The 10,686-nt window shown below is 36.9% G+C and overlaps 1 long non-coding RNA gene across 1 annotated transcript in view; it reads left to right on the top strand.

Moving 5' to 3' along the window:
• The first annotated feature begins 327 nt into the window (after nt 1–327).
• The window catches only part of LOC119467998, a 93,158-nt gene continuing 82,799 nt past the window's right edge, over nt 328–10,686 (top strand). Inside the window, exon 1 of the long non-coding RNA XR_005196632.1 lies at nt 328–382. This is a non-coding gene — a long non-coding RNA (uncharacterized LOC119467998). The remainder of the gene's footprint in view (nt 383–10,686) is intronic.

The raw sequence follows: 10,686 nt of genomic DNA, 5'->3' as shown, positions 1-10,686 counted from the left end.
TGCCCAGATATTTGTCAAATACTATTCTGGATGTTTCTGTGAGGGTGTCTTTGAGTAAGATTAACATTTAAATTAGTGGAGTTTGAGTTAAGCAAAGTACCCTCTATAATGGGGGTGGACCTCATCCAATCAGTTGAAAACTCTAATAGAACGAAGACTCTTTGAGCAAGAAGGAATTTGGCCAGCAGACTGCCTTTGGTCTCTAACTGCAATTCTTACCTAAGCCTCCAGCCTGCTGGTCAATCTCATCCAATTTTGAACTCACTAAGCCTCCATAATCCCATGAGCCAATTTCCTTAAAGTAAACCTCCCTCTGTCTATCATATCCTGTTGGCTCTGTTTCTTTGGAGACCCCTGACTAATACATGAAGTAAAGGACTAGGTAAGCAAGGGGACTTCAAAATGATTAACCTAGCTTACAAATGAAAAATGGAATGAAAGCAAATGGAAAAACAATAAGTATACTACTATTCTTCCCCCGTCCCTCTCCCACAACTTTCACTTCTCTGAAGCCTTGACCAATGCAGGGACTAATTCTGTTTTCTGCACCATTGTATCCTTGGTGTTCACTATAATTTTTGCCATATCCTAGGCTCTTGTAAGTATTTGTTGGCTGAATAAATGAATTGTTAGGAGTCTTAATTGTAGAACTGGGGGAAGGACTCATGCTAGTGTCACAGGAGCATGAAATTCAATGCAATTCTGATCAAAGTCTCAATTGTGTATTTAAACCCAAAGACCTAATTTTAAAATTCATATGGAAATGCAAAAAATCAAGAATGGACAAGCCATTTTTGAAGAAATACAGGTTGGAGGGCTGACTATACTGGCATCCTGGATATTAAGATTTATAAAGCTATGTGTTCAAAGATAGACAAATAGACTAATGGAATAGAATAGAGAGTAAGAAATCTTTGCATATATGGAAACTTAAAGCAAATCAGCAGTGAAAGACTAGATGTTTGAATAAATGATGCCAAGGAATTTGACTATCCATCCATGTGATAAAAATAAATTATACATGCGTTTATATATATATATATATATATTTTTTTTTTTTTTTTGAAGATGGAGTTTTACTTTTGTCACCCAGGCTGGAGTGCAATGGCACGGTTTCAGCTCACTGCAACCTCCACTTCCTGGGTTCAAGCAGTTCCCCTGCCTCAGCCCCCTGAGTAACTGGGATTATAGACATGTGCCACCATGTCTGGCTAATTTTGTATTTTTAGTAGATAAGGGGTTTCTCCATGTTGGTCAGACTGGTCTCGAACTCCTGACCTCAGGTGATCCGCCCACCTTGGCCTCCTAAAGTGCTGGGATTATAGGCCTGAGCCACCATAACCTGCCCAAGATATATATTTTTGGTTTTTTTTTTTTTGAGACTGAGTCTTGCCCTATCACTCAGGCGGGAGTGCAGTGGTGTGCTCTTGGCTCACTGCAACCTCTGCCTCCTGGGTTCAAGTGATTCTCCTGCCTCAGCCTCCTGAGTAGCTGGGGTTATAGGCCCCTGCTACCACGCCTGGCTAATTTTTGTATTTTTAGTAGAAATGAGGTTTCACCATGTTAATCAGGCTGGTCTCAAACTCCTGACCTCAAGTGATCCATCCACATTGGCCTCCCAAAGTGCTGGGATTATAGGCGTGAGCCACTGCACCTCATCTAGGTGCATTAAGATTTAAATGTGAAAGACAAAACTATGAAATTGTTAGCAATGTTGTAGAAAAATATCTTAATGACTTGAAGTGGAAGAGGATTTCTTAAATAAGATGAAAGGACAAATCATAAAGGAAAAGATTCATTAATTCAACTTTATTAAGAATTTTTATTTACCAAAAGACAGCAAAGAGAATGAAAACACAAGGCACAACTGAGACGGACATTTACAATTTGTATAACTGACAGAAAGTCCTTACCCAGGATATATACATAACTTTTATATATCAGTTAGAAAATGATTCAATAGAAAAATGGGCAAAATCTTGACTAGGCATTTCATAGTAGAGAAAAGCAGAATAGCCAATTACCCTATTGAAATATTCTATCTTATTATTAATTAAGGAAATGCAAATTAAAACCATAATATAATACCTGGTTACCCCACCCATGAGACTGGCAAAAATTAAATCTAACAATAAATAGTGTTGGTGAGAATATGAAGTAAGAGGAACACATATACTTTGAACGGGAATATAAACTGGTATAACCACTTTGGAAAAAAATGTGGCACAAAAATTCTTGTATCAACCGTGATTCAGCAGTTTCCCCCCTAGAGAAACACTTGCACATTTGCACTGAGAGACAAGTGAAGGAAGTGCAGGAATGTTCATAGCAATGCAGTTTGTAATAGCAAGAAATGGAAACTCAAATGTTTATTGACAGGTGTAAGTATCACTGTTCATGAACAAGGAGGAAGGATATTACGACTATCCTACCTGTTATATAGTTGATGAACAGTGTCTGCCATTTCATCTAACAGGAAAATTCAAAATAAATTATTTCTTAAACTCAAGAAATGTTAACATGGCTTATTATGTTCCTTCTATTTCCTTCCACTTTAAAAATAATTCACAAGCCTTTAGGGATAAAGAGTACAGTGTCAACAACTAGCTATAAACGAGGAGTAATTTGCTGAATTGAATCTGCATTTTGGAAAGTCTAGAATGGGAGTATACATGAAAAGATTTTTAAAGGCATTTTCAAGACTGACTTTGATATTAGTTTGGCAGTCTCTAACTTGCATACCTACTTTTTTCCTTTTGAAGCTGACTTACACCCTAATAAGATAAGAACACAAAGGCTAGTGGAGGGTGTGGTCAGTTGTTTCTACAGTGGTAACAGGCTAATGCCTGAGAGGACTACTTTTCTCTCATAGCTGAGCCTACTTTAGTAATTAATGAATAGAGCAGCAGTTGTAGGACTTTTTCATTTCTCATCCATCAAATCATAACAGCTTTTCTAGTGAAGGCAGCAGTGTCAGGGTGAATATTTTCTCCATGTAGCTCACTTATTTAACAGTGCCCTTAAGGAAACCTAATTTTATACACATCATTAAAAGAATTGAATCTTACTCATCTTTCCTTGTTGATATTCCAGGTAGAAACTATGTTTCTATGTTTTTTAAAAGAAAGAGAGAAAACTCTGGGGATAAAAGGGAGATGGGTCAGGGGAGGGGAGTAATGTTTCATATTCTAAAGAAAGAAAATATTGGAGACATTTTAGGTTGCTATTTTATGCAAAACAGTAAACCCCAAGCAAATAGTGAAATATTGGAGGAGTCAGACACATTGGCTTCTAAACCATTGTGCTTTTGGATGGTTTAAGAGCATCCTAATCTGAGCAGCAGATTCTTAAGTTATTAAAATATTTAAAAGTATGATTTCATTATTAAAATATTGAAAAGTGTGATTTCATTATTTCAGTATGGTTAAAATATAAATAGGAATGGGAGATTGGGCTGGCTTTTGTCCCTGGTTCTTGGAAAGGACCTCCAAATCCTTGGAAATTTCCTGAGTGATGGACTGGATTAAGAAGCAACTGAGGCTGGGCCTGGTGGCTTACACCTGTAATCCCAGTACTTTGGGAGGCCAAGGTGGGCAGATCACCTGAGGTCAGGAGTTGGAGACTATCCTGGCCAACATAGCGAAACCCTGTATCTACTAAAAATACAAAAATTAGCCAGTTGTGGTGGTGTGTACCTGTAATCCCAGCTACTCGGAAGGCTGAAGCAGGAGAATTGCTTGAACCTGAGAGGCAGAGGTTGTGGTGAGACGAGGTTGTGCCACTGCACTCCAGCCTGGGTAACAGAGTGAGACCCTATCTTAAACAAATAAATAAGTAAAAAATGAATAAGAATGGCAATATCAGAGGGCTATAAATAGGATGTATAATGGAAGAGGTTCTTGCTAATATAATTGTTTGATCAATTAGCAAAACTGGGTAGAAGTTAGGGTGCTGTGAAATAATTTAAAAACATTGAGGGTTCCTTACACATAGCTTCTAAAGCTTGGAATCTCTGGACTGCTAAGAGTATCTTTTAGGCATACAGAGTGGTATAATGGACATTGGAGATTGAGAAAAAGGGAGGATAGGGAAAATGAGGGATAAAAGATCACCTTTTGGGTCCAATGTACACTATTGGGGTGACATGTACATTAAGAGCCCAGACTTCACTCTATAATTGATCTGTGAAATAAAAAACCAGTTGTACTCCTAAAGCTGAAAACAAAAAATTAAAAAAGTAAAGGAAATGAGATGTAATATAAACAATATACAAATAAAAGCGTAGTTGTCATTTGTTGAAAAAGGAAGTTCCCCCGCAACTTCTGGGGAAAGAAGAGAGCAGGAGATTGAGTTAGTCACCAACGGCCAATGATTTCCTCCGTCATGCCTATGTGATGAAATCTCCATAAGAACCCCTAAATGATGGGGTTCTAAGAGCTTCCGGGTTGGTGAACACATTAACGTGCTGGGAGCATGGCACTCCCAGAGAGGGTATAGAAGCTCTGCACCCTTTTCCCCATACCTTGCCCTATGCCTTTGACTGTTTCTGAGCTGTATCCTTTATAATAAACTGGTAAGAGAAAATAAAGTGTTTTCCTAAGTTTTTTGAGTCATTCTAGCAAATTATGGAACCTGAGGAGGGGGTTGTATGAACCCCTGAATTCGTAACTTGTGTCTGAAAGTGGGGGTAGTTTTGTGAGACTGAGTCCTTAAGCCTTTAGCGTCTGATGTTGCCTCTGGGTAGTTAGTGTCAGAACTGAAGTGAATTGTGGGACACCCATTTGGTATCTGGAGAGTTGGAGAATTGGTTGGTGTGAGAACCACCACCCCCCGCCCCACACACATTTGGTGTCAGAAGTATTATGAGTGAAAACAGTTCAGATGCAGTTTGTGCCCATGGGGAAGAAAGAACCTGTTTGATTCATATGAGACTTATATTTGGAACCTTGGCCTCACTGGTCCCCTTTAACCAGAGCTGTCTGACAGTCTCCTTATAAGATAAGGGCCCTTAACAATAATAGGGAAGCAAGAAAAAACTCGTCTGTGATATTAATGTGTCATATTGAAAAAAGAGGGGCTGAAAGGTGAGCTAAGCATTTATCTGATTTTTTTTCCTTTTTGAGAAAGAGTCTTACTCTGTTGCCCAGGCTAGATAGAGTGCAGTGGCACTGTCTTGGTTCACTCCAAGATCCAGGTTCAGGTGATTCTCCTGTCTCAACCTCCCAAGTAAATGGATTTACAGGCATGCACCACCACACCTGGCTAATTTTTATATATTTAGTGGAGATGGAGTTTTGCCATGTTGGCCAGGCGGGTCTTGGACCTCAAGCGATCTCAAGGTAAAGAAAGAAAACAGCAGTAGTGACCTTAATATTAAACTGGGGCTCTGGTATGCTTTATTCCAGGGGCCAGAGCTGGACCATTTTCACAGATGAAACTCAACTAAGGTGTTTAATGCTTCTCTCGTATGTTTGGAAAAGTAATAAAAGGTATGATTGACCCTCAGGCCACTAGAAAATTAGCTACTCACCCTAGGGTCAGTCTGACCTTGAGGGAAACTTTTAAAATTGGAACTTGGCTATGTTTTTCCAACATAGACTTAAATCAGACCCCTTGCGAAAAGAGTAGTTTTTAGGAATTGTTGCTATGTAGTCATCAGCTGGCATAAGGATAGATTTATTTTGTTCACATATTACTGTGTTCATTCAACAGATAATTTTAAGTACCTACCATATTCTTACATTCTGCTGGAGCTAGGGCTAAAATGGTGAACGTGACTGGTGTGATGCCTGCTCTCACAGAGAAATAAACAATTATAATATCATCTAAGAAGAGTAAAGGAAGCATACTGTCATGGCAGTAAACAGGAGAGGTATTCAACCAGACCAGACAGGTAGTGAAGTGAAGATGATCAGAATACTTGTGTGTGTATATATATACATATGTGTATATATAGGTGTATATGTACATATGTGTACATATACACACATATGTGCATATATACGTACATATATGTGTGTATGTGTACATATATGTGTATATATACATATATACACATATATATACACACACAAGTATTCTTTAAACTATATACTATATATAATACTTGTGTGTGTATATATATATTATATACACAGACTCACAAGATATTTAAGAATATCTTTAAACTATATAGTACATATAATACTTTTGTGTGTATGTGTATATATATGTTTAAAGAATACACAAGTATTCTTTATAAAGTATATATGTATATATTTTAAATAGTGACTAATATATATATGTGTGTGTGTGTGTGTGTGTGTATATATATATATGTTTTTTTACTGTTTCCATAGTTTTGCCTTTTCCAGAATGTCATATGGTTGGAATCATATGCAATGGCATGATCTCAGCTTACTGCAACCTCTGCCTCCTGGGTTCAAGTGATTTTCCTGCCTCAGCCTCTAGAGTAACTGAGATTACACGTGCCTGCCAGCATGCCTGGCTAATTTTTTTGTATTTTTAGTAGAGCCAGGGTTCTCCCATATTGGCCAAGCTGGTCTTGAACTCCTGACCTCAAGCAATCCACTGGCCTCAGCTTCCCAAAGTGCTAGGATTACAGGCGTGAGCCACCGCGCCCAGCCCAGATTGGCTTCTTTTAGTTTGTAATATGCATTTAAGTGTCTTCCACATCTTTTTGTGACTTGATAGCTGCTTTCTTTGTAGCGCTCAATAATATTCTATTAAGTGTGTTTACCCATTCATCTATTGACGGACTTCTTGGTTGCTTCCAAGTTTTGGCAATTATGAATAAAGCTGCTACGAATATTTGTGCAAGTTTTTGTGGAGGCTTAAGTTTCACCTGGCTTTATATTTTATATCTAGTTTCCTAATCCATTTGGAGTTTATTCTTGTATGTCATGTGAGATATGAATCTAATTTTATCTTTTTCTAATGGCTACTTAGTTCTCCCAGGATAACTATTAAAAAGTCCATTTTTATGAGTTGTAAATTTCTCTTGCGTGACTTAAAAAACAAACAAAAAAACAAAAAAAAGTCCATTTTTTCTTAATGATTTGAGATGTCACCTTTATCAGATCTTAATTTCCAAATGTCCTCAAGTCTATTCTGAGCTTTCTATTCTATTCAATTGATTGATTTGTATATTTTCTATATTCATGTATTAGAATCACACTATTTTTGTTATAGAAACTTCATTTGTATGTTATATAGTGTCTGATATGTCTGTTTGCTTTTTGTTTTTTCTATTCTCCTGGCTGATTTTTCGTATTTGTTTTTCCATATAAGTAGTAGTTCGTCTGTTTTTTTTGGGGGGGATTGAGTCTTGCCTTGTCGCCCAGGCTGGAGTGCAGTGGTGGGATCTTGGCTCACTGCAACCTCTGCCTCCTGGGTTCAAGCGATTCTCTTGCTTCAGCCTCCTGAGAGGCTTGGACTACAAGTGCATGCCACCATACCTGGCTAATTTTTTTATTTTCATTAGAGATGGGGTTTTACCATGTTGGCCAGGCTGGTCCTGAACTTGTGATCTCAGGTGATCTGCCTGCCTTGGCCTCCCAAAATGCTGGGATTATATGTGTGAGCCACCATGCCTATCAAAGTTGTAGTTTTAACTTGTCTAATACCATAGAAAGCTTATGTTATTTTTATTGAGATTGTATTGAACTTATACATCAAACTAGGAAGAGATGACAATTTAATATTTAGTTTTTTAATCCAAGAACAGGCAATATCTATTAGTTCAAGTCTACTTTGGTGTCTTTCGAAAGTATTTTTAAAAATTTCCTTACATGGGTTTCACACATCTCATGCTAACCTTATTAAATATTTAGTTTTCTTTGTTGTCATCACAAGTGATATTTTCTCTAACTGGTTGTTGTTTGTGTATATGAAGGCTGTTGATTTTTGTATTTTAATTTTATATTCTGCTACCTTATTATATTTTAAAATGTTTAAGTTAGTTTTATTATTCTTTAGGGTCATCTAGGGATATTGTCTTTCATTGAAATGTAAGAATAGTTTTACTTCTTCTTTACCCATTTTTATGCTCCCAAGTAATGTCTCTTGTCTAGCTGCATTGACCAATATCTCTAATTCAGTATTGAATAGTAATCGAGATAGTGGGCATCTGGTCTCTTTCCTGATCTTAATGGAAATGCTTCTAGTCTTTCCTAATTAAATAATATATTGGTTCTAGAATACATAGATATACATTATAGGTATATATGATGTACATCCGGTTTAGGTACCAGTGCTACTTGCTTTATAAAGGGATTTGGGGTGTTTTGCTTCTTTTTTAATGCTCTGGAAAAATTTATGGAGCATTGGGACTATCTGTTCTCTGAAGGCTTACCAAGCCTTCCCTGGAAAACCTTGTGGGCTTGATAGTTTTTGTGTAAGAAGCAATTCTTACTGACTTTCTCTATGTTTTTTCTATGGAAAGTGGTTTGTTTAAGCTAATTATAATTTGGTAATCTATATTTCTCTAGGAAATTATCCATTCCATCTAGTTTTTCAAATTTATTCGCATAGAGCTATGCAACAGAGTAGTATCTTATGATTTTTAAAATTTCTTCTTTCGATAATTATTTTCTTTGTCATTTTTTATTGTGTATATTTGTGATTTCTGTTTTTTTCTTGATCATATTAGCTAGTGGCTTGTGTATTTTCTTAGTTCTTTCAAAAACCCGGGTTTTTAATTTATTAATTAGGTCTACTGTAATTTTCTCTTTCCTTCCTCATCAATTTCTGCTTTTATCTTTATCAGTTCCTTCTTTTTTTTTTTTTTTTTGAGACGGAGTTTTGCTCTTGTTATCCAGTCTGGAGTGTAATGGTGCGATCTCGGCTCACTGCAACCTCCGCCTCCTGGGTTCAGGCAATTCTCCTGCCTCAGCCTCCTGAGTAGCTGGGATTACAGGCACGTGCCACCATGCCCAGCTAATTTTTTGTATTTTTAGTAGAGACGGGGTTTCACCATGTTGACCAGGATGGTCTCGATCTCTTCACCTCGTGATCCACCCGCCTCAGCCTCCCAAAGTGCTGGGACTACAGGCTTGAGCCACCGCGCCCGGCCCAGTTCCTTCTTTGTACTTTCTTTCTTTCTTTCTTTCTTTTTTTTTTTTTTGAGACAGAGTCTTACTCTGTCACCTAGGCTGGAGTACATGGTGTGATCACTGCATCCTCCACCTCCTGGATTCACGCGATTCTCATGTCTCAGTTTCCCCAGTGGCTGGGTTTATAGGCACCCACCATCACACCTGGCTAATTTTTGTACTTTTAGTAGAGATAGGGTTTCACCATGTTGGCCAGGCTGGTTTAGAACTCCTGACCTCAAGTGATCTGCCCGCCTGGGTCTCCCAAATTGCTGGGATTATAGGCGTGAGCCACTGTGCCCGGCCCTTCCTTGTGCTTTCTTTTGGCTTATTTTATTGTTCTGTTTTTGTTTTTCTAAGCTAAAATTTTAAGTCATGTATCTTCAATCATTTAGTTTTACTGATTAAAAGTGTTTGCTATGCAAAGACTCTTTTTTTTGACAAAATTCTAGTTAGATTCCTTTCAGCTGTTTCTTCAAGTAGGCCCTGTTTTTAGGTATGTTCTCAAGAGACCAGTTTTGGCAAGAATCCTGCTAACTCATCTTAGCTAGAATCCCCCACCCTCAATATTTGAGTACCCTTGAATATATGATCAAATTCCTTATTCTCCACTATCTCCCTGGTAATACCCGATTACCCTGGCCTGCCGTTAGCAAGAATCTTTTTAGGTCACTTTAGCTACCCTACCCTCTTAGTAATTTTCTATCTGCTGACCTCCTCTTACCCCCAACTCTGTTCCTTGACTATAAGTTCCCAGTTTTCCTTATTCTTTCTGAAGCTGGGCCCAATCACTCTGTCATCTGTAGTAGTCCCCATAACTATTGCAATAGTCCTGAATAAATTTTGCTTTACTGTTTAAACAAATGTCATGGGTAATTTTTTTCTTAGCAGCTGTTAGGAATTTTCATCTGATGGCTGTTATTATGTGTATCCTGTAGACTCTGATATGTAGTTGTTTTCATCGTCATTGTTTGAATATTCTGTAATTTCAGTTGTACTTCTTCTTTCACATAAAGTTGTTTAATAGTAGAAGGTTTTAATATTTCCAGGTGGAAAGACCTTTCTGATTTTATTTTTCTAAGTATTTTCTAATTTTACTGTATTGTGATCAGAGAGTGTTTTTTGTAATATTTCTACTTAATGAAAATTAGTAGTATTTTCTTTGTTATCATATATGAGCAGTATTTGTGTTACATAGGTTCTTGAAAAATTGTAGTCTCTATTTTCAGGAATAGGGTTCAACGTAAGTCTAAAAGATATACGTTATTACACGTTTGGATTGGCTATCTCCTTACCTTTTATGTCTACTTGTTTTGTGCTGATAGTTAGTATATTAAAATATTCTATTATTAGCATGTTTCTAAGTCTCCTTGAATCTTTTGTGGATTTTGTTTCATAAAGGTGGTTTCTGTAGTATCTGATGCATAAATCTTCGTGTTATATCTTTATTATGAATTGTGGCATTTAGCATTAAAAATTATAGATTTGTTAATTTTCCTTTTGTTCATTTTTGTGGTATTGAGTGTTTTGCAAGATTCTTTTTTTTTTTTTTTTTTTTTTTTTTTTTTTTTTTTTTTTTTTTTTTTTTTTTTTT

The sequence above is a fragment of the Cebus imitator genome, unplaced genomic scaffold, assembly GCF_001604975.1.
Source record: "Cebus imitator isolate Cc_AM_T3 unplaced genomic scaffold, Cebus_imitator-1.0 Scaffold364, whole genome shotgun sequence".
Lineage (NCBI taxonomy): Eukaryota > Metazoa > Chordata > Mammalia > Primates > Cebidae > Cebus > Cebus imitator.
Note: the sequence above shows the minus strand (reverse complement) of the source record. Positions and strands in the feature narration are given on the sequence as shown.